Source organism: Atractosteus spatula, chromosome 8 (assembly GCF_055471065.1).
Source record: "Atractosteus spatula isolate fAtrSpa1 chromosome 8, fAtrSpa1.hap1, whole genome shotgun sequence".
Taxonomy (NCBI): Eukaryota; Metazoa; Chordata; class Actinopteri; order Semionotiformes; family Lepisosteidae; genus Atractosteus; species Atractosteus spatula.
The window spans coordinates 8,220,664-8,240,913 of NC_142713.1; the positions used below are offsets into that span (position 1 = coordinate 8,220,664).

General features: G+C 38.1%; 1 long non-coding RNA gene across 5 annotated transcripts in view; it reads left to right on the forward strand.

The window, feature by feature from the left end:
- Positions 1 to 20,250, forward strand: part of LOC148829150 (uncharacterized) — a 261,526-nt gene that overhangs the window by 66,774 nt on the left and 174,502 nt on the right. For all 5 annotated transcript variants that reach the window (XR_016091497.1, XR_016091499.1, XR_016091498.1 and 2 more), the window contains exon 2: positions 11,164 to 11,233. This is a non-coding gene — a long non-coding RNA (uncharacterized LOC148829150). The remainder of the gene's footprint in view (positions 1 to 11,163; positions 11,234 to 20,250) is intronic.

Here is a 20,250-nt window from a genome sequence, read left to right on the forward strand (position 1 = left end):
GGAGGGGATATTGGCTTAAGCCGCTTGGCTGAGGGCTGACCTCCTGGCCATAGGACCCCCCACGCAGGGTGACCAAGGGGCAGCTGCAGAGGTGGAGCTGGGGTGGAGGTGGGATGCAAAAGTCGTACGTGAGGGAGAGTGGGAAATCACATTGGTATTTATAGCGTTTGGTGGATGACGGGAGCGATTGCTGATTACTGACAGCTGAGTACGATTGAGCGTGGTTGTTGTCATCCCTCCCGAACTTTCGTTATAAACACCATTTATTTTGTGATCAGCATAGTACACTACTCAAGGCAAGGCAGATAAATGAAGAAAAGACCACACTCTTTTGTACCATGGAAAAGGCAGATTAGTAGAGCCGGTCAACCTATGATCATGTTTCCTGGTGGGGAGGGTGGAAGGAAAGGAGAATACCTAAAGAAAATCTATGCGAATAAGGAGAGAACATGTAAACTCCACACAGACAGCATGCCAGCCCACTGCTGAACCCAAGCCCCTAGAGCTATCAAGTAGAAATCTTAACCATCACACCTCTGTGCCACCCAGATCTCACCCATAACACAGGTTTTTACGTGTATGTACATTTTTATTTTATCTGGACAGTGAAAAGTAAGTTTCACTTTATGGATTTGACCGGTTATTCTTATCCTATTGGCTACAGCAGCTGTCAGTCTCCCATGGCAACTCCTAAAAGCTGTTCTGGAGTCTGCAGGCTTTATTAATTTCTTCAGAAGCAGTGTAGTGGCCCATTCTTCCATTCACTGGCATTCGTTTATCCTGGCCTGAGTCGTGATGAGTTTGAGTCTTTCCAGGAATTATGGGAATTACAGTACTGACAGCACACAACCGCTCTCCTACTGATTGTCACCCTAGACTGACGCAGGGCCATGGAGAAAAGGGAAAATGAAGAATTCTTGTGTCAGCATCTCCAGAATTAGGTGTAAAAAAATTTTAAAAAGGTAGGCTTATCAATTTTCTGCATTTGACAAAACCTGAGAAAAATCAAATATCTTGAGACATAAGAGGAAAGGTATCTTTCCTCATCATATCATTCATAATCATAGGTATTTAGTGAGTATTTAGTGAGAGTCAGGATGTAAGTTGGGCAAGAAAAACATGTCCCGATCAAATATTGTTTTACTGTGAATATTACAGTGTGGATAGAATGTGGTATGGATAATATCTTTCTGTAAGGATTTGTGGAATCATCGTTTTTGTATTTTTTGTTGCCTTTAAATACTTCAGCAGTCTCTGAGTATAAAGAATACAGCACAGCTTGAACCATAAAAACATTTTGAGAGTAAAGAATAAGGTGTCGCAGTTCACAGATGGCCTGTTAACTGTAATCAAACTTGAACACAAACAAAAATTCATACCCAAATTGATCATTGCTACTACCCAGTATGCACACTAATGCTTGCTGTATTTGATCTATGGGGCTTTTCTTGTAAGATCTATGTAGTCCAAGCCTGGATTGCATGCTTAACCATGTATTAAAAGCTGAGTAGATTTCTGTCCCCAATGCTGTATTCAAGCAATGAATTCTCTGAATTGCGGGAATACATATAGTCTCTTGTCATTTCACAACACTGACAAGGGCAGAATTGTCTAAAGGATTTCTAATTCTGCCTATCTTGGTATATAAAGATAGCAGTCATGCACAGCTGCTTCACCCTTCTTATTGTTCATAAGTGTGAGATAACTAGCTTTGGCTAGTGAAAAGGACATATATTTTAGGAGGAACTCCATTCAGGTTTATGGTGTGGCTTATAAGCATTCAATTGTCGTGAATTGTGGGAATTATTATTATCACTTGCAGTTTGACAATGTTGAGGGATGAAGAAGTTCAAGCAGGGAGCTGCGTCAGCATGCGTAGGCTGCAAAGGAGCAGGTAAAGGTTTATTCCATGTTGAAAACAGACACAATGTTTCGGCTGTGGAGCCTTCTTCAGGTGTCAACATTCAGCTTATTGTGGAGTGAAATCTCTTTCCATTCTTTTATTGATCTTTTTTAAAATAACATGCAGCGCCAAAAAGCCAACCTTTTGCGAATACAGTATGTTGTATGTATATATATAATAGTTCAGGTGGGTAGCTGCGTCAGCATGCATAGGCTGCAAAGGAACAAGTAATAGGCTTATTCCATGCTGAAAAAAAGAAGAAAGAAAACACAACGTTTCGGCCCTGGAGCCTTCTTCAGGTGTGGGAGAGACAAGGCAGTAAGCAAAGGTAATGTAGCGGGAGAACAAAGGCTGGGAGAGAGGAGGAGCGAGAGGCGGGAGCAGGGGACAGAAAGAGAGGCCAATCAAGAGGTGTGAAGTCAGAAAAGGTGTAGAGAGGTGTGAAATGAAACTTCCAATAAATGGAGAACATGTATATACATAATGTTGAGGGATGCCAACAATGTACTATCCTTTAGTCAATTCCTTAAAAATACACTGGGTACTCTTAATCCTGAAGCTCATCATTTATCTTTGTACTTGGTAGATGTACATTTCTGCTCCAATGAGTCAGTTCTCAGTAAACATAAATAGGGCTGCTGCAGAACTGATGGACCTTTAGTACTAATTACTACTCATCATTCAACTGATTTGTTGTGTGAAATCTCTTTCCATTCTTTTATTGATCTTTTTAAATAACAGGCAACACCAAAAAAGCAGAGAATACTGTATGTAGAGTGTAGAATAATAATGTTCAGGAATAAAAGTTAAACGTTTTTTGTAATGTCAACTGATTGATTTTCTGGAAGTGATTTTTCCAAAAACTGTTTATATTCATTTATATATCATACTGCTTGTGCTTTATAATATGGGTCAGTATTTTAAAGCTTCTATATTCTTCACTTCTATAGCTTAAGAAACACATTTGTGTTATTTTGTTGGTTTAAATGAAATTCCATTGTAAAGGCTTTGGTTCATCAAGGAAATGAAAGATTATCCATACATGTTGCTTGCTTTTTTTAGCTGATTATTTTTGATTATTTTATCATTCTTTTTAATGCTTTAATTATAATGCTATAATTGCTATTAATGCTATAATAATTTTTGATGCTTTTAATGTCTTTAATACAAAAGGCAGCATGTTGAAAATAGGAAATATGATATAATCTTTTGAATAGTGATACCTTTTTTACATGAACATTTTTGCACATCATCATCTGAATGATAAAGAAATAATTATCAACACTGATACAATGCTTTGAAGGAAACTATTTTTAGTTATTAATTTGTGAAGGGGAAAATATAAATGATCCTTCCTACAGAATAATGTTCAGTAATTTACATCCAATACAGTAGCTTTCTTTTGCTTGAAGAGAACAAATATGACAACATTGATATGCAGCAATTAATACACATATGAAAGAGATATGAGACTGTCATATAGATAGTTAAAAGACTTCACTACAAGCCATATTTAGTTTAATTAAATTAAAAGAAAAAATGAACAGCAGGAGTTCTTAAAATATATTTACCTTCTTACCATCAAATGTGATTCCTTCAAGTGCCGTTGACTAAAATAATTTTGCCTACATTTTTTACAGACATTTGGCAATTTTATTTTTGAAGATTTCACAATTTTTGGAGTATGTTTTGAGTGAGAGTGCAACAAAATTCCAGAAAGGCCTGTAAATACATTGGAACCATAATTAAACCCTTTATGTGTATATTAACAAGCCTTACTTTTTGAGACATTTTGTGTATTAACTTTTACATTTGTAAATTTTCATCAGTTTAAAGACGACAAGATTCGGCAGTGAAAGTTTTTTAGAAAGCTCAAGATTTCATTGGAAGGAAATATTAAAATGCTGAATGGCTTTCTGTCCCAGGTTACTATGCCTTTAAATTAAATAAATCATCGGGCTTTGTAATATTCCACGTGCATTCACGTTCCACTTTCCTACATTCTCTGATGCAATTCGCAAATACTACTTGCACAAGGATTACAGTATTTAAAGAAAAAGAAGACCAAATGAAAAAAGAAAACGTTATTCAGAGGAAATGGTTTTGAAACTGCATGATTTCTTTTACAGTTCCTGTTTATAACACATTCGCTGTTTTGAAATTGTGCACCCTTCAAATTTGTCACCTTGTGGTCAGTAAAAATGTGTGCACATCATCTGCAATGGGCACTTCCATTAATTCTCCTTTTATCACTTTTTATGTTAAAAATCTTTAACCAATAGGAAACAAGTGTTTTAAGAACATAAAATCCTCAATCAGTGCTTTCTGGACTATATTTAGCGCCTCATTTGCTGAGTTTGATTTGTTCATAAATTTGATTATTTATAATGTACACTTCAAGATCATTGAGGGGATGGAGTCATAATAACTCACAGAAATTAATAATCAGCATCCATTCTTCTTAACTCCAAATATTCCCTTGGTTATTTTATTGCTTAAAATAGGCAATATCAGTTGTAATTTCATTTGTTGTGCTTCCAAGTTTAGTTATCAATGTGTGTTCCTTCAAAGGCTTTTACTAATCCTTACGTATACTGTATGTCATTTACTGGAATACCAGAAAGAGTGAGACATTTTTTAAAGCATTTATGTACGTCAGTCAGAATGCATCAGCAATGGCTAGACAGAGGATGTATGTATTAGAATTCAACTGAATTTAAAATTTGGTGTCTGGTCTTGAAGATTGTAATTGTAAACCTATAGTATTTTCTGTCACTTGTGTGGTCAGACACAATTCTATTGTTAAAATACAGATTTTACAATGCACTGTGATTTTCTGCAGGTTTTACTGTCACGTATTTATTGGGTATTTGTGAAGCTTTAGATTTTGTATGAGTTTTGAGAAGAATTTATTAACACGGAAAGGCACCTGTCAAATTGAAAAGTATTGCTTTGAGTATTGGTTTTTCGTTCTTTGTTTTTGTGATGTCATATTGTAAGCTTTTATCTTAAGTACATCGGTTGTAGAATGGACATAATTGTCCCTCATTAGTAGGGGATATTTTAAAATTTTGCCAAAATTTGATGCATGAATTACTTAATCATTCTTTTCATTTTAATTGGAAAAAGCAGATGGGCACCTTAACGTTTTGGCTGAATCACAGGTTAGTGAAGTCATTCTAGTTCAGCTGTGAATCTCATTGGGTCCCACATAAAAGAATGGAAAGATACACTTGTAAGTGAAGCCTTAAAACACTTTAGACATTTCCCTGTCCAACTTTTTTAAGGTAGACTGCAGGAAAACCGAAACTAGTTTTGTTCATTTTTTGATTGCAGTTTAATTGAATGTACTGTTGGCCACTTTTTTTTTTTTACTTTCTCAAAGCTAAGTTTCTTTAAATATTGTAATGAAATATGTTTTTTTGTCATTTTTTTTTTCTTCTGCCATTAAGCTTACAGTTTTAAGTATTTAGTAAACAAGCACTCCAATGAAATGACCTCAGCCTTCTGCATTTCGAGGAATGTCCTCAGATCTGAAAATTCCTAAGTTATTATCACAACCGCTTACTGTACATCAGATTGACTTGACCTCCAGAAGAGCTGTTTGCTGCATAGGAAGGAATTGACCTTCTGTGAAGTGATTTGCTATGTTAATAGACATTTTGTTTTGTCTTAATTTCTTTAAGTTCATGTTTCTCAATAAAACATAAATCTATTCTTAGAATTTTGTGACTAACATAGTATTTCCTTCTCTGAGAATCAGTCGTTAAATGCAGAACTGTTAGGAAATTCCTGTGAAAGAAAGACTAAAGTTCTTGCAACTGAGAATATACAAAAATAGACATCACACACAGGAAATACAGCAATTCATTTTACTGGTCAGGTAGTAAGAATAAAACTTCGCTCACTGTGGGAAAGATCTGGGGTTTTACGTGTAGACAAACCATTTGGGCTTTAGCACTTAGAAAATATGAGGTAATAATACATTTGGCTCTTTTGTTTGGTCTTAAATATGAAAGATATGTATGGGAAAACAGCAATACAGTATTTAAATAAAACCACAGGTGAATAGGTCACTGAGTGACTCTAGCTGTGGCATCTGACAGATCACAAAAAAGGAGTCATGTAAGGCTTTAATGTGGCAATCAGTTTCTTCCATAGAGTCCCCCCTCAGGCCAAAACGACATTCCCAAAGTCAGTTTCTGCTCCTCTTTACTTATTACTACTTAGTGTGTAGTTAAAGCCTTAAATAAAATTAAATAAACTTTGTTGGCCATATTGAAGAAATCATATAGCATTGTCACCCTGAAGCCTGATCTCGTCAGGTCTCAGAAGCTGAGAAAGGCTGAATCTGGACCTCTATAGAAAACCATGTTGCAGCTTTGAGTAGTTTTAGTGGACCTCTATGTAGCACTCTTACCCTCTGGACCACTATTACCAAACCAGAGCCCCAGTACTGAGGACACTGCAGCAGGTGATGTTCTATAAATGATTCATTAAACGGAGATCTTAACTAATTGGTCATTGAAGATTCCTTGGTACTGGTTAAACGATTAGGGGTATTATCTTCAGGTTCCTGATTAAATTCAATTTGGGGCTTGTTCAATCTGACCTGTAGACAATTTCCCCCTTGATGAAACGGGTTAAGCAATTTCTCACCACACCAGTTGGAATCTGCTGAGGAGAAAGTCTGCTGAGTATTGCCCTAAGTGGGTTCTTAACTTCAGCAATGGATACAGTGGGTCCCCTCTTATATGTAAAGTGCTTTGAGATCCTTTGGGCTGAAAAGCAAAATATAAATGTGTTGAATTTCTGTCATATTGACATAATGATTATGCCATCATGTCTCATTCTGTATGCTGTAGTGCTTTCGTATCACTGTTAATAATCAATTCAAATTTAAGATATCCCCAATATTTTTAATTTAGAACAATGTTTGCTCGTGTGTCAACAGAACTGTATGCCAAAAACATAAGAAGTAGAAAAGGCAAAACAGAAATTTCTTGCTGATGACCTGGAAGTCGGAAACACAATTTTGCGTGGGGGGTCATTGTGAGCTGTGGTACAAGCCTGGGAAAGAAGAGATAGAGCTACAGTCAAGTAGTGAACAAGCAGTTCTTGTGGGATTCTCCATCCCTGTTCTCCTGGGGCTGTCAGCAGCCTGGGAATGGCTCCAGGTGGTCATTAGTGGGCTTGTGGTCCACACATATTCAGTGGAATTGAGATCAGGCAGCCTCAGAATACAGTCCTGGTGGATTACTTTGTGTCTGGCATTGATCAGTCCAAGGAATAAGAGGCAACTGGTTGAGCATACAGAATAGAAAAAATGTGTGACTGCTGTTAAACAGTTTGTTCTGACGACATGGTGGTCAAACTGGAATGCCTCATCAGTCCTTCTGCAATAAATCATCAATGAAGAAATGTAGGTTCCACTGCTCCATGTGCTACAATGCACAGACAGAACACTGTTCGTGTCATCTCCCCAGATCACAACAAACAGGTCATCTACAGCTAATTCCTTTTTCTGTATTGTTTAAAAGCAAGAGTTATCTGACAACTGTGTGTTCCTTCCTTGCTTGGTTTAGGGGCCATCTGTGATCTAGTGTTGTTAGCTATAGACAGATCATTATCCAAAAATATTTCCCAAATACCCCTTCAATCTGTGGATCAGTTTTTTTTGGCATTACGTTCACACCAAAATAAAATTGGGAATGATTTTTCTCTGTCTTACTGCAAAAACCTTTTCTTTATATCCATTGAATTTAAAGGAAATTGTCTACACAAGAGACTTTTTGGAAAGACCTCATTTTCTGAAAGTGAGTTTTTTTTTCTACCATCCTTTGCAGTCTGAAAACTTTGGAAAAAACACATTCCAGGAAAATCAGATGAAATTTGTATTGATTTTTCAAATGGAAAACTGATCATCAGGCTCTTTCAGTGGAATGCTTGGGTTCAAGTGTATGGCGAGTTGACATGGAGTTTATAAACTATGCTGCATTATCTCAGTACTACAGGAAGTGAGTACTAAAACCATATTCCATTTTGATATCTCATTACTAGTCTTTAGCCATGGGAATTCAGATAAACAGAAAACGTTGTCCTTAACCTTAAACTTCCTCTGTCCCTTTCACTGTCCTTCCCACAAAAGGGAAAAGATTAAAGATATCAAATTATTTAGGCATTAAATCAAACAAATGTCTTTCTTCTTCACAACTTAAGGAATTGAAGAGCTATGCAAGATAAATACAATCAAGGATATTAAGCCATGTGACAGAAGAGGTTGGCAGATGTGTGTGTGTATACTGTAGTTGCAGGCTTCTATGATCAGTGAGCTGAAAATGTGTGCTTTGCAGTCTTTAAGACCACCTACCTTTTCTTTCTTTTTGTAGTGTCATGTCCAACTGATGAAAATAGAAACACGAGTCTGGAAATAATACAGCTTCTTAAGAGGATGTAAAACATTTTTAAAAGTAAAAATAATACAGACTTGAGTCAAAGCACAGAGGACCAATAATAATTAACTTTGTGGTGTCTGATCTGTATAATCTAGAATCTTCTAGCAGGAATTAGTAGAACAGGGACTTTCCTTTTTGACAGTGTGTGTTAATCTTCATACAGGTGATACATCAATAACATAAAATTACACCCTCCCTCAGACAGCCATTTTAATCCAGCTGCACCTGTTTCGTGCAAAAACAGTTTAATTCTATTAAAAACAGTCATTAAAAGTATTTTGTCGTCTATTTGCGTAGACTTGTGAAAATCCAAAGATGCATTAAAAACACAACAAATGCTTTTGGTCCTAGAGTGTTTTTAACACTTTTTATTGTATTTCAATAACAGAGTTGTTATTTTATATAAGGAAAAAAAGAAATGGTCTTTTTGACTAGTTGTGCCCCTTAACTTATAAAATGAACTTTCTTGTCACAATATTTTTTAAAAATTATTTCAGATTCTAGTTTTAGTGTGTAAGAAAAGATAAACCAGACAAAAAACAGTTTATTTTTTTTATTGTTCACAACACAGAAGCTAAAGCTACGTTCAGAACTGTCAGTACAGAGAGTAGCATGCTTACATTTGAGGGAAAGGGAAAGAATGTGTCACGCTCTTAAACCCCTCCCCTTAAGGACGCTCCAGCCCTTCCTTGTTTTGTACTGATCCCCTGCACCTGCCTCCGGTTCCTGACCCCCGTCCTATAAAAGCCAGGCGTTCCTGCCAATCTGGGCTCAGCTTTGGAAGATGGACGCCCTGAAGCCCGCCTACCCGCAAGACCAGGAGCGACTCGGCGGCATCGGCTTCAATGGCGTCCTGACCTTCTGAGTCCGGGACTATGGAGCGTCTGGTCCCGTGACCCCCGTTTTATTCCCCCGACCCTCCACCATATCCCGCTCCGGCTTTTAACTCTGTTCGTCTTTGTGAGGACGGATCACCCAATTGCCACTCTCTTGGATTTGATACGGATTCCCTTGGACGTGTTTGCCTCGGACACACCCCCCTGAACACCAGCGCACCTTGGACACGCCCCCTGTTTTCCTTCAAGCCCCTTTGCATGCTTTTTAGCCCGTGTTTTCCTCACGCCTCCCCGGATTGTGCTGTCTGCATAGGGTCCTGAAAGAATGCTTCGTGACAGAATGTCCCATTGATAAAATTATGTGTCCTCTAAGTGCTTAAGTACACTTAGCAGAGTTCAGAACCAAGCCCTTTGAAAGTTAACTATACACTGCGTTGTTATTGAAGAGCTTGAGCACATAGTCATTTCCTCAAGACTCTTTTTATCTCTGTCCCTCTCTTGCTGGTGTGAAATTCATTAAGAACATTTCTCTAAGGTTACAACCAGTAAATCTCTTGGTGTGAAAATATTTTCTCTCTTAGAATCTACTCTTCTGTTAAACGTTAACAATTTGTGTTAAAATCAATGAAAAACAATAAGCTTGTATTTATTGCACAGCAGCGAAACAACAAAATTGGTTGTATAAAACAGCCACAAAAAAAAAATATTTGGTGAATATATTCAGCCAAGTCAGACTTATCTAAACAACAGATATGTTTAGTAAACCTGGGCTAGGACTAATGTGGTTTAATTAGTAAAAATCCTGCTGTTAATGACTTTAACAGAGACATCTTATTAAAGTGCTGGTATAATGATTACTTGTCATGGTCTTTGCCAGTTCATAATGTTCGTTGTCATTCCATATTAACTTTAAACATTTTAATAACGTTTATAGCACACCCTCCGAAATTATTGAGACAGTAAAGTCTTATTTGTTAGTTTTGCTTTATAATCCTGCAGTTTGTAATTTGTGATCATGACTAATCAATCTGAATTATAAGTTCAATACGATATGTGTTTTATTTTTTAGTAATTTCCTGCACAGAGTTGATCATATTTGAGCAAAAAGCATATTTCGTGTTCAGCCCAGTGATTTCAAGTGACCAGAATGTTAGGACACATATTTCAGAGTGTAAAAGTCAGTATTTGGTTATACGTCGCTTTGATGCAACAAGCACATGAAGTCTGCAATCCACAGAGCTCGCCAAACTCTGAAATTATCTGAGATGCTTTGCCAAGCCCTTGTAGCAACCACTTTGAGGTCTTGCCTATTCTTGGGATGTTCTTCAGTTTTTTCTTCAGCATGTGAAGTTCTTGCTCATTTTGGTTTAAATTTGGAGACTGACTTGTCTGCTCTATGATTTTCCTCTTTTTGTACTATTGAACTCCATGGGTGCATTGACTATGTTTTGGGTCATTGTCATGATACTTGGTGAAGTGCTACCCAATAAGTATGGCAGCACTGATGTCTATATAAACCGACAAGAGTACACTGTAAGCTTCAGAAGTAATTCTTTATGTGTCACCTTTAGTTAGATTGTCAATAAAGGTGAGTGAGCCAGTTGCAGATAAAACCATACCAAAGGCAGTTCACCCATCACATCAGATGGTGGCATTTTTGAGGCATGTGCAGTTCCTTCCTTTTTACTTACTTTAGCCCTTCCAAAGGTTTATCTTGGTCTCATCTGTCCACAAAATTTTGTTCCAAAATACTCCTGCTTCATCTATGTACTTTCAAGCAATTTCTGAAGCACAGTAGAGGTAATGACATGAACTAGACATGCCCTGACTGTATAGATGACATTTGTGATGGTAGCAGCCGGAAAATGCTGAAGACACATTCCTGTGTTACTCACAAACAAGTTTTGTTTACTGCGTGCATGTTACTTCTTTGTGTAAGCAAGCCATTTTTTTGGTCTTCTTTTCACAGATTTACTTGACACACAGCAACATGTGATTAGAGACTGTGAGACCTGAAGATCTTGCTAGAAGGATGACAAGTAAGTTATCCGTCCTGTGGAAAAACTGACATGCTCTTGTGTTGTGCTGTAAACGTGAACTCTATGGCTTCCATATGGACCAGAGAGTCCTATGGCTGCTGGGATAGAGGCTTTTTGTGTGTGAAGCAATTCTAACTGATTCTCCTTCTAAAAACAGGTTTAGAAACCTCAGACATTTTGCATTTGGCAATCTTCTGAGTAATTACATTTTGAATGGCAAACAGTCTTGCAACAGATTTCAGATTGTACCGAAATAGATATTGTAAAACTTGAATTTGTAAGCTATGGCATTATGGAGATCGTTCCAAAATGGGTGGGAGATATTGTGCTTCCTGATGATAAAGAACATCTTGCCAAGCCATAGCAGACCGCCAGTTTTTAAAGACCATGAAAGGAATGAGGAAAGTGGAAAAAGATTTGCTAATATTCCAGTTGAAAACTACGTGAAAACATGGAACTTCTTCAGAACATAGTTTACTGTAGTTTTTTTGTTTTTTGAAAAGTATACAAACATTGCTCTCTTGCTAACAGTATTTTGATTTGTTTAGCCGTATTTTTATGTGGCATGTGCACACCCTTGCATTATGAGTTCTTGTTTTTTCAAAACTAAAAAAAAAGAAAACCTCATGTGAAAGGTGTTTAGGCTCCAGGGTTTATTCCTGATCAAGAGTGAAGGTTAGTTCCTCTTGATGTTTGTGCATTATCATTGTGAATAAGTTATCATAAGGGATTAGTCCAGACTGACCAAGGAAATGCTTATCCCTCTGTGAAAAGCAAACTAATGTACCATATTGATCTTCAAAGAAGGTCTGTATTCACAGGAATTGACACTGTTGTGCAGAACCTATTTTAAAAGGACTGTACAGCAAAAAAAAGCTAAAACAGAACATTCTGAATCTTTAGTAGTCACCATAATGTTACACAGATCTCAGGATCCTAATGGATTAGTGCAAATGTGCAAGTGTCAAAAGCAAATACACTGATCCACTGAGGTCTCTCTGTCATGACTTTTAATGTTGAAGTATTGACGTCTTGTCAGCCATTCTGTGTTTGATGTTCTGTAAGCAAGATGTAGAACAGCTAGCTTTTCCCTTGTTGAGGTTGACCTGTTGAGTGGGGCACTAGGCTGTTATGTCTTCCTTAAGTCCTGAGTTCATTTGTTTTCTTTAGGGATTATTGATAATAGTGCTACTTATACAGTATATGCTTGTTCTGTGTGTTCCATTTTTTTTAAAGTGCAGTCAAACCTAGAGCCTAAAAGACTTAGGGCCTTTTAGGAGATGTTAAATATGCATTCCTCAGACACAGACATACAGGTGAAGAAAAATACAAAATTTGGATGTCTGTATTTTGTTCTGTAATAGTACTTGTTTTAAATAATGGATGAACCATCTGTGGTAACAGCAACTCTTGTTTTTTTGTGTTTGTGTGGAGAGGAGTAATGCATAGCTTAAGCAACAGTACGAATGGACTTTATTGAATGGAATTTGTAGCTTGTATGAAATATAGTATGTGAAAGTTATTTTCTGTAGGTTGTTATTTATTGTTGTTAATATTTTAGGCCTTTTAAGATTGGACTAAAAAATAAGATGTAACTTCATAAAGTATAAATGTAGGCTTTCAGTTATGTCAAAACATATGGTTTGATGCACCCCTAACTAGGGTTTTTTTAGTTTCATTTTGATATTTCTGAGTTTTTGGATTTAGTGGAAAGGTAAACAGAGGATAACTATGCAGTGTGTGGTCCTGGAGTGACAGTTGCTGAGTAACTTATATATCCCTCTAATTTATAAGACCTAGACGACAGTCTTCTGAGATTTGTCTGCTTTTCCATCAGCCTGGACTCAGGTTTAACAGCCATCTGGTACCTTATTGTTAAGGGGGAACTTTTTACCTAGTGACTTCCTTTGAGTGGCGGCCTGCAACATTTGACCTCTGCTTTCCAGGTCATGACCTTCACCTCATTTCCTTCTCAGCAGCAATTTTGACAGCAGGGTTAAGTTTATATGATACTCTTGGTAAGTGCTACTTGAAAGTGCCAAGTTTCTGAACTACTGCTCGTTCCTTTGATACTCCAGTTTCTGTTTTGACCTGGTCCATCCTCAGCAAACCTGTGCCCATCTGGATAGGGTTAGATCCCATCCTTTTGTCCGAATACAACTCAGCCCACAAACATGATTCAGTGGCCAGCTCTGACACCTTCTCATTGGCTTCACTGTAGTGTTATTATAAGGAACTGCTTATATAGTGTTGACTTGGAGTTTTTTTACATGCTGCATTTCCAATCACTTTTCTTCTGCACAGCACTTTGTTTTTTCTCCTTAGGGTTGTTGTTTGTCATGGTAACTTTCTAGCACAAACAGGCTCTGGAAAGGGTTCTCAACGGTGGTTAACTGGAAACTATATGGGGACAACTTGTGACGCTGCACCAGTTAAAGATGCTACACCAGGAGAGCAGTGTGGGGTAGTGGTTAGGGCTCTGAAGATGTAACTGGATTATGGTTCTTGGATGGTGCACTGCTGTTGTAAACTTGAACAAAGTATTTCGCTGAGATTGCTCCAGTAAAATGTCTCTTGTATAAATGGGTTCAAAAGTAAATCACTTTGGATAAAATTGTCAGTCCAATAAATGCATTCAAATGGTGTGCTGTTAGAGTTTCATCTATCCTTGGTCAGCTTTTGTTTAAATGCTAGACCAGTGTAACTGTAAGGTCTGTATGAATTAATATAGCCATATTGATAATACAAGAGATGGTTTTAAGAGCTGTATTAGTCTATGTATTAGTCATTTGGGGGTAAAGACATTTTAAAGGAAATAAATAGTAATTAATTAATTGCTTACACTTATATAGCACTTTTCTGGACACTCCACACAAAGCGCTTTACAGGAACAGGAGACTCCCCTCCGCCACCACCACCAGTGTGCAGCATCCACCTGACTGATGCGACGGCAATAATAGTGCGCCAGAACGCTCACCACACATCAGCTATCAGTGGGAAGGAGAGCCGAGTAATGAAGCCAGTTTAGAGATGGGGATTATTATGAGGCCATGAGTGGTAAGGGCCAATGGGAAATTTGGCCAGGATGCTGGGGTTAGACCACTACTCTTTTTGAGAAATGCTCTGGGATTTTTGATGACCACAGAGAGTCGGGACGTCGGTTATAGGTCTCATCCGAAGGCCGGCGCCTTTTTACATTATAGTGTCCCCATCACTATAGTGGGGGCATTAGGACCTACATAGACCACAGGGTGAGCATCCCCTGCTGGCCCCACTAACACCTGTTCCAGCAGCAACCTTAATTTTTCCCAGGAGGTCTCCCATCCAGGTACTGACCAGGCTCACACCTCCTGAGCTTCAGTGGGTTTCCAGTTGTGAGTTGCAGGGTGATACAGTATTTTTCTGTTATTTAGAGTTTCTGTTTCTTTTAGTCTTGATGGATTCTGAAATAAAACAAGTATCCCCCCCCCCCCCCACAAAATTCTGATCTCTTAGAAGTTGTTAATGTTAAAAATGGGCAATAAATAGACAAGATCAAACATCAGACATTGAGTAAAATTATTTTTTAACAAAGGTAGAGCGGTAAATGTTTATATTTTATGTGAACTCTTACAAATTACAAAGAAACATTTCAGGTGCTTGAAAGAGGAAATAGAAGTATTATTTACACTATTTCAACATGCAGTGGGGACAGTGTGGCTTAGTGGGTAAATCTCTGGACTCCTAACACTGCTGTTGTACAGTACCTTGAGTGAGGTAGTTTTCTCTAGTTTCTCCTGTCCACCCATCTGTATAAATGGTAACCAGCATTCCAGGGGGTAATCTCTGCCACAGACAGGCTCCCATCTGGGGTGAGTCATGGCACTCTTGTTCACTTAATGCCTTTGACACGAGGGTATCCTCTGTCCTGATGGGCCAATGTGACTCAGATATAGAAACAAGCCTGTTCACTGGTCTCTGAGCCCTAGAGGCCACATGATGTACCGTTGGGGCGGTGAGGTGACTGTATGGATCTGCGCCTGTGGCTGGAAGGTTACCGGTTCGTATCCTGCGGCCGGCAGAGTAAACCCATTCCGTTGGGCCCCTGAGCAAGGCCAATAACCCCAACTGCTCCAGGGGCGTCGTAAACACGGCTGACCCTGTGCTCTGACCCCAAGCTTCTCTTCCTGTCTGTGTGTCTCATGGAGAGCAAGTTGGGGTATGCGAAAAGACAAATTCCTAATACAAGAAATTGTATATGGCCAATAGAGTGATCTTATCTTATCTATCCCTTATCTACAAGGTGCTTCCCTAAGTCTTTATAAATCCGTCTCATCTTGCAAGAGCTATTGTTATAGGAGCAGCAAGAAGACATGCAGCAAGTGCTTCTAGGACTTATTGAGTATATATAATTCAGTTTAGTGTATATATATACTTACTTTGAAGCTTGACAGTTCTTTCAGTGAGTCAGGTTTTCCCATTGACTTTCTTTCAAAGCTATAATGGAGGTGTGATATACAAATTAAAACTGAAATTATGTTAATTTTTCTAAAAAGTACTTCAGGCCTTTGAGTGATTTGACTGTTTTCTGTTCTCCTGCACTTCGTTCAAATAGCTATTGTACTTTTGGCACAATTTTTATTTCCTGTGACAGTAGTATAAAGCCCAGCACACAAGGACACAGATTCAGTTAGTCATGAGATGCATAGTTTCCAGTGCACGATAACACAGAATTTGAAAGCGGTGTTTTAATCTTGACCTTAGTCCTTTGGTCTTAGACTGCTTTTACATAACCACAAAATGAAAAGTCAGAAAGAAATAATCCTAAGCAGTTTGACCATTTTTGGCTGGACCTGTGCTTTCTAGGAATCTGACTTAGAAAAGCCCATTTCCCAGAGAATTGCAAGGGAGGCTGGCAGATGTTATGGCAAGCCCTTGTGTTATGGAAAAACCTTCTGGGGAATATTTTTGGAGGGGAGGGAAAGTGGGGTTAGCCTTTAGAAGCAGTCTTATCAGTAGCTTTTTTTTTTCTAATCAAAAGCTTTTTTTTCCCCCCTCCCTGTAGGCAGCAAAGCAGATGCTTACATTCCATGCATATATAAAAGACCACATCATCCTGGTACTTCAGTATGCAAACATTACATTTGATAAATTACATAAAACTAACCAAAGAATGGTGTCATGGTGAAAGAGGATATCTGTGTAAGCCATGAATTTAACTTTCGCTTTGACCAGCCTTGACTTACTTCCCTTGACAGAGCTGTCAGCTGGACTCTTAAAACCAAGCAAGGCTGGGAGCATCCCACTCGCAGGTGTTTTTCTTTTTAATGAAGGACAAATCACCACCGGCTTACATTCCACCATCCTCAGTCCAAAATTTTGAAGCAGACGGGCCTACTCTTATACACTGGCAAAAAACGAAAGATGCCTGAGGTGATGGTGTTTGTGTGCGCCTTTTAAATGGGTCCTCACCTTCGCCCAAACTGAAACACCTCTCACCTTGAAGAGAACTATGTCCTGAAGTATTGCAGGACAGGCAATATTGAATGTGAATGGAATCGAGTGCTACCAGTATGCCTTTCAGCAGGCTATAGGATAACAAGGGAGTTTATTATCAAAGAAGGACTGGATTCTCCAGACAGCAATAGTTCATGAGTCTGAGTCATGTTGCTGGCCAGCTAGGACCGGGATGACCCTTGTGGCAGAGCACCACCATGGTAGTCACCCGCGGGTGTCTCTGCTTTTTGGCAGACAGTAGTAACTTTTGGGCCTGGCCAGGTCCCCGCAGGCTTATGATGATGTCAGTGAGGGATGAGCCATTCCTTCAGTCAGTGCTAATTCTCCTGTAAGGTGTGGGGGTGCTTTCAACCTGTCACATGTCAAACAGCTTTACATGCAGGCCAGTCAGAGAAATATTTGTTCGCAATTGTCCTGTTCTCTACTTAACAGAAGCTTATTGGCATCACAGCGAAAAAATATTTGTTGCGTTTAAGCAAGATAGCATTGCATTTAAACAAGATACTTTTTGTGTTTATACGAGATAACGTAGATAGCGAAATTTAAAATGAAAATGCAATAATTCGTGAATAATATTGACTACTATATTAATATCTTGCAATATACTGTATATGCAATAATGTTGTCCCATGGAAACTTGCATTGACTTTAAAAACAGAAGAATATCATCACACTCCTTTTTGTGCAAGAACTGTTTTTCTTTTTGTTCCATCATCACTTTACATTCATGGATGTGCAAACACAGAAATACTGTTTTTTCTCCTTTTAAATGACACTTTTCCTGTATTTTGCTGTGCACTTCCAAATTCCGATGTATTTGATATAAGCATGGTCTAAAAGCCTTTGAGGTTTTTGTGCTTAAAGATTCAGTAATTGATCAACAATAACAGTATTGTTGACAAATTAATTATCACTTTTTAACACAATTCTATCTAGTATAAATGCAAAAATGTCTTGTTTATAAAAAATATGATCTTGTTTAAATGCAAAAAATATTTTTTTCTCCATGGCTTTAATGAGCTTTCCTAGTCCTCCCCAGAACAGTACAGAGGGTCATTAAAACTAATGGCAATTTTTACATAGTTGGTAAAAAAGAATTGGGGTTTCATATTTTGTTAAAACATTTTAAAAAGTCAGTGGGAGAATAGAAAAAAAATTGGTTCACTCTTCCTAACACTCCTTGGAAATTCTTAGAATAGCATGAATCTCCCTTCTGCTGAGAGCTCCATATCATTCTGAACACAAATGAATCTTAGGAAACTAGGATGACAATCCCCACATTATATAAAGCACATATTCATTATGTATCCTATATAGCTACATATTCATTTATATTTTTTACGTCGACTGAAAGCAAAATGGAAAGAATCAATAATGTATCCTTTGCTTTAATAGGTTTTATATTGTCTACTAGAATCAACACATTTTTTTAAATTGCCTTTTGAAGGTAGCTGTCTGAATCCTTAATTTTGACTGTAACAGTGCTGATGTTCTTAAAAAGACATAACCATTTGCCATTTTTTATTACCTTTGGGATACATGTTTTTGCTGTATTGAGAAGCTTTACCCAGAAGGATGGGACCCCACCTGAGTGAAAGGAACACCTACAAAGTTGAAAAGAAAATGAGAATATTAGACATCTTTAATTTGGTCAGCTTTTTATCACGTCCCAAGTTTTCCCCTGCTAGCTTTGTTAAACATGCTATCATAACGAAAACAGCAAATTAGATATTCTGGCAGCAACTTCAAAAGTAGTAAACTTGACTTATATCTATAAGTAACCCTGTATTACAGTTTCCCAGAAGTAGGCAGTGGGTGCTTGTATACATTGCCTACATGGATCTAGCATAAATTGTGGAGAGCCAGAAACTGGGCTAGTGTACAGTAGCTCAGAGATGCTGCATTGCCTATGAGAACTACACTTCCCATAAATGTCACAAAAGGAAAAGGAAGGGCTGGAGCGCCCTTAAGAGGAGGGGTTTGCAATCGTGATAGTAAACCACTGGTTCCTGATGTGTGTCTATGTCACGAGTCACTAATACCTGGCAGTTGTGATGTCCTGCAGATCCTGCTCCAGCCCGGTAGACTTAGCATTGATGCTCTGTTGTGACAGGTGTGCGCTGAGAATCAATTCACACAGGACCCCTTGTTTAAATCTTTATTTTCTAAAACAATGAGAAATTACAATGGGAGGGTTTCCAGACTTTTTCTCAGGATGGCACAGGGCAGACTTACTTCAGCTGATAGTGAGAAACTAACTACCAGTCTGTTCAAGCACACTACTCCCCACTCCTGTGACATCACCATGTGACCTTGTTACATATACTGTGCATACACCTGAAGATGTCTTTTGAGTCAAAGCCCTATGTATTTCACTATTTCTTTTCTTTTTACTTCCGTTTAAGCTCAATCCGAAGAATAGTGGGCAGGTATATCCTGGACCTTAAGGGAATGAGTTAAACTGCAAATGTCAATGAACAGATCCTCTTTTGGTCTTGAACAAATGTTTGTTTTCAAGCCTTTGTGATAACTGTAAGAAAGATTGATGAAAAGATTTAATATGAAAGTACTACGAGCTTTAACACCAGTCAACACAGGCCAAAGAAGGGCTGCTGTCAAATTTAAACAATTCCCTTCTCGCCATTTGTTTTATATATAAAAAATAAATGAAAGTAGAGAGCAAAAAACAACACTGGTTGCTGCTTGATTTCGCTCTACCTAATATTTCTGAAATGAATATTCCGACTTCTTTATTTTTAGCACCATTGATATCCAGTCTGCACCAATATCTTTTAAACGTATACATATATTTTAAATTCTTTAAATTCTTATATCCACATCAGCTGAATTGTAGCTATTCACCACTAAGCTTTCTGTTGTAAGAGAATCCATTAGCCTGTAGTTTGCATCATCACTGCTGTACTTACTGAAAATGCGCATATATTTAATTTGGTTTACAATATTAGTCATGCTGTTCCATATCTGTTTGTGTTCTAATGTGATTTAAGTTGGTTAAAAACTTAACTCTTTTGATGTTTATACCCCAGTATAGTGTAATACATGTTGTCTTGTCTGGACTTGACAAGAAAAGAAGAAGGATTTGGTGAGTGTTACTAATGCCGAACTGCACGAGCCTCTGCTTTGATGAGGTAAAAACCCAGCCAATCGGCGGCCTTCAAAAACATTGAACAAGGTATTTGAGCACGTCCTGTGAGTAAAAAAAAATAGAATGGTTTATTAATAGGAGGGCTAACACTGAGCACCAGTGTCATCATTGAAACAGAGCAATGTAAATTCTTGTGCAGTTATGGTTACGTTGTTTCCTCTCACCCTACATTTTGGGCATGTGAGTAATGTAGGCTGGACGGGGGTCTGCGAGCCTCACGAATGTCTACTGATCTCTGACCACACAAGCAGGTAGCACAGGATGCACAGCGGCCTTAAAGTCCTCCGAAAGAATGCAGCCAGATTTCTATTGTAGTGGGCTGTCCCGGTTTGCCCTCAGTGCATTGCATTTCAAC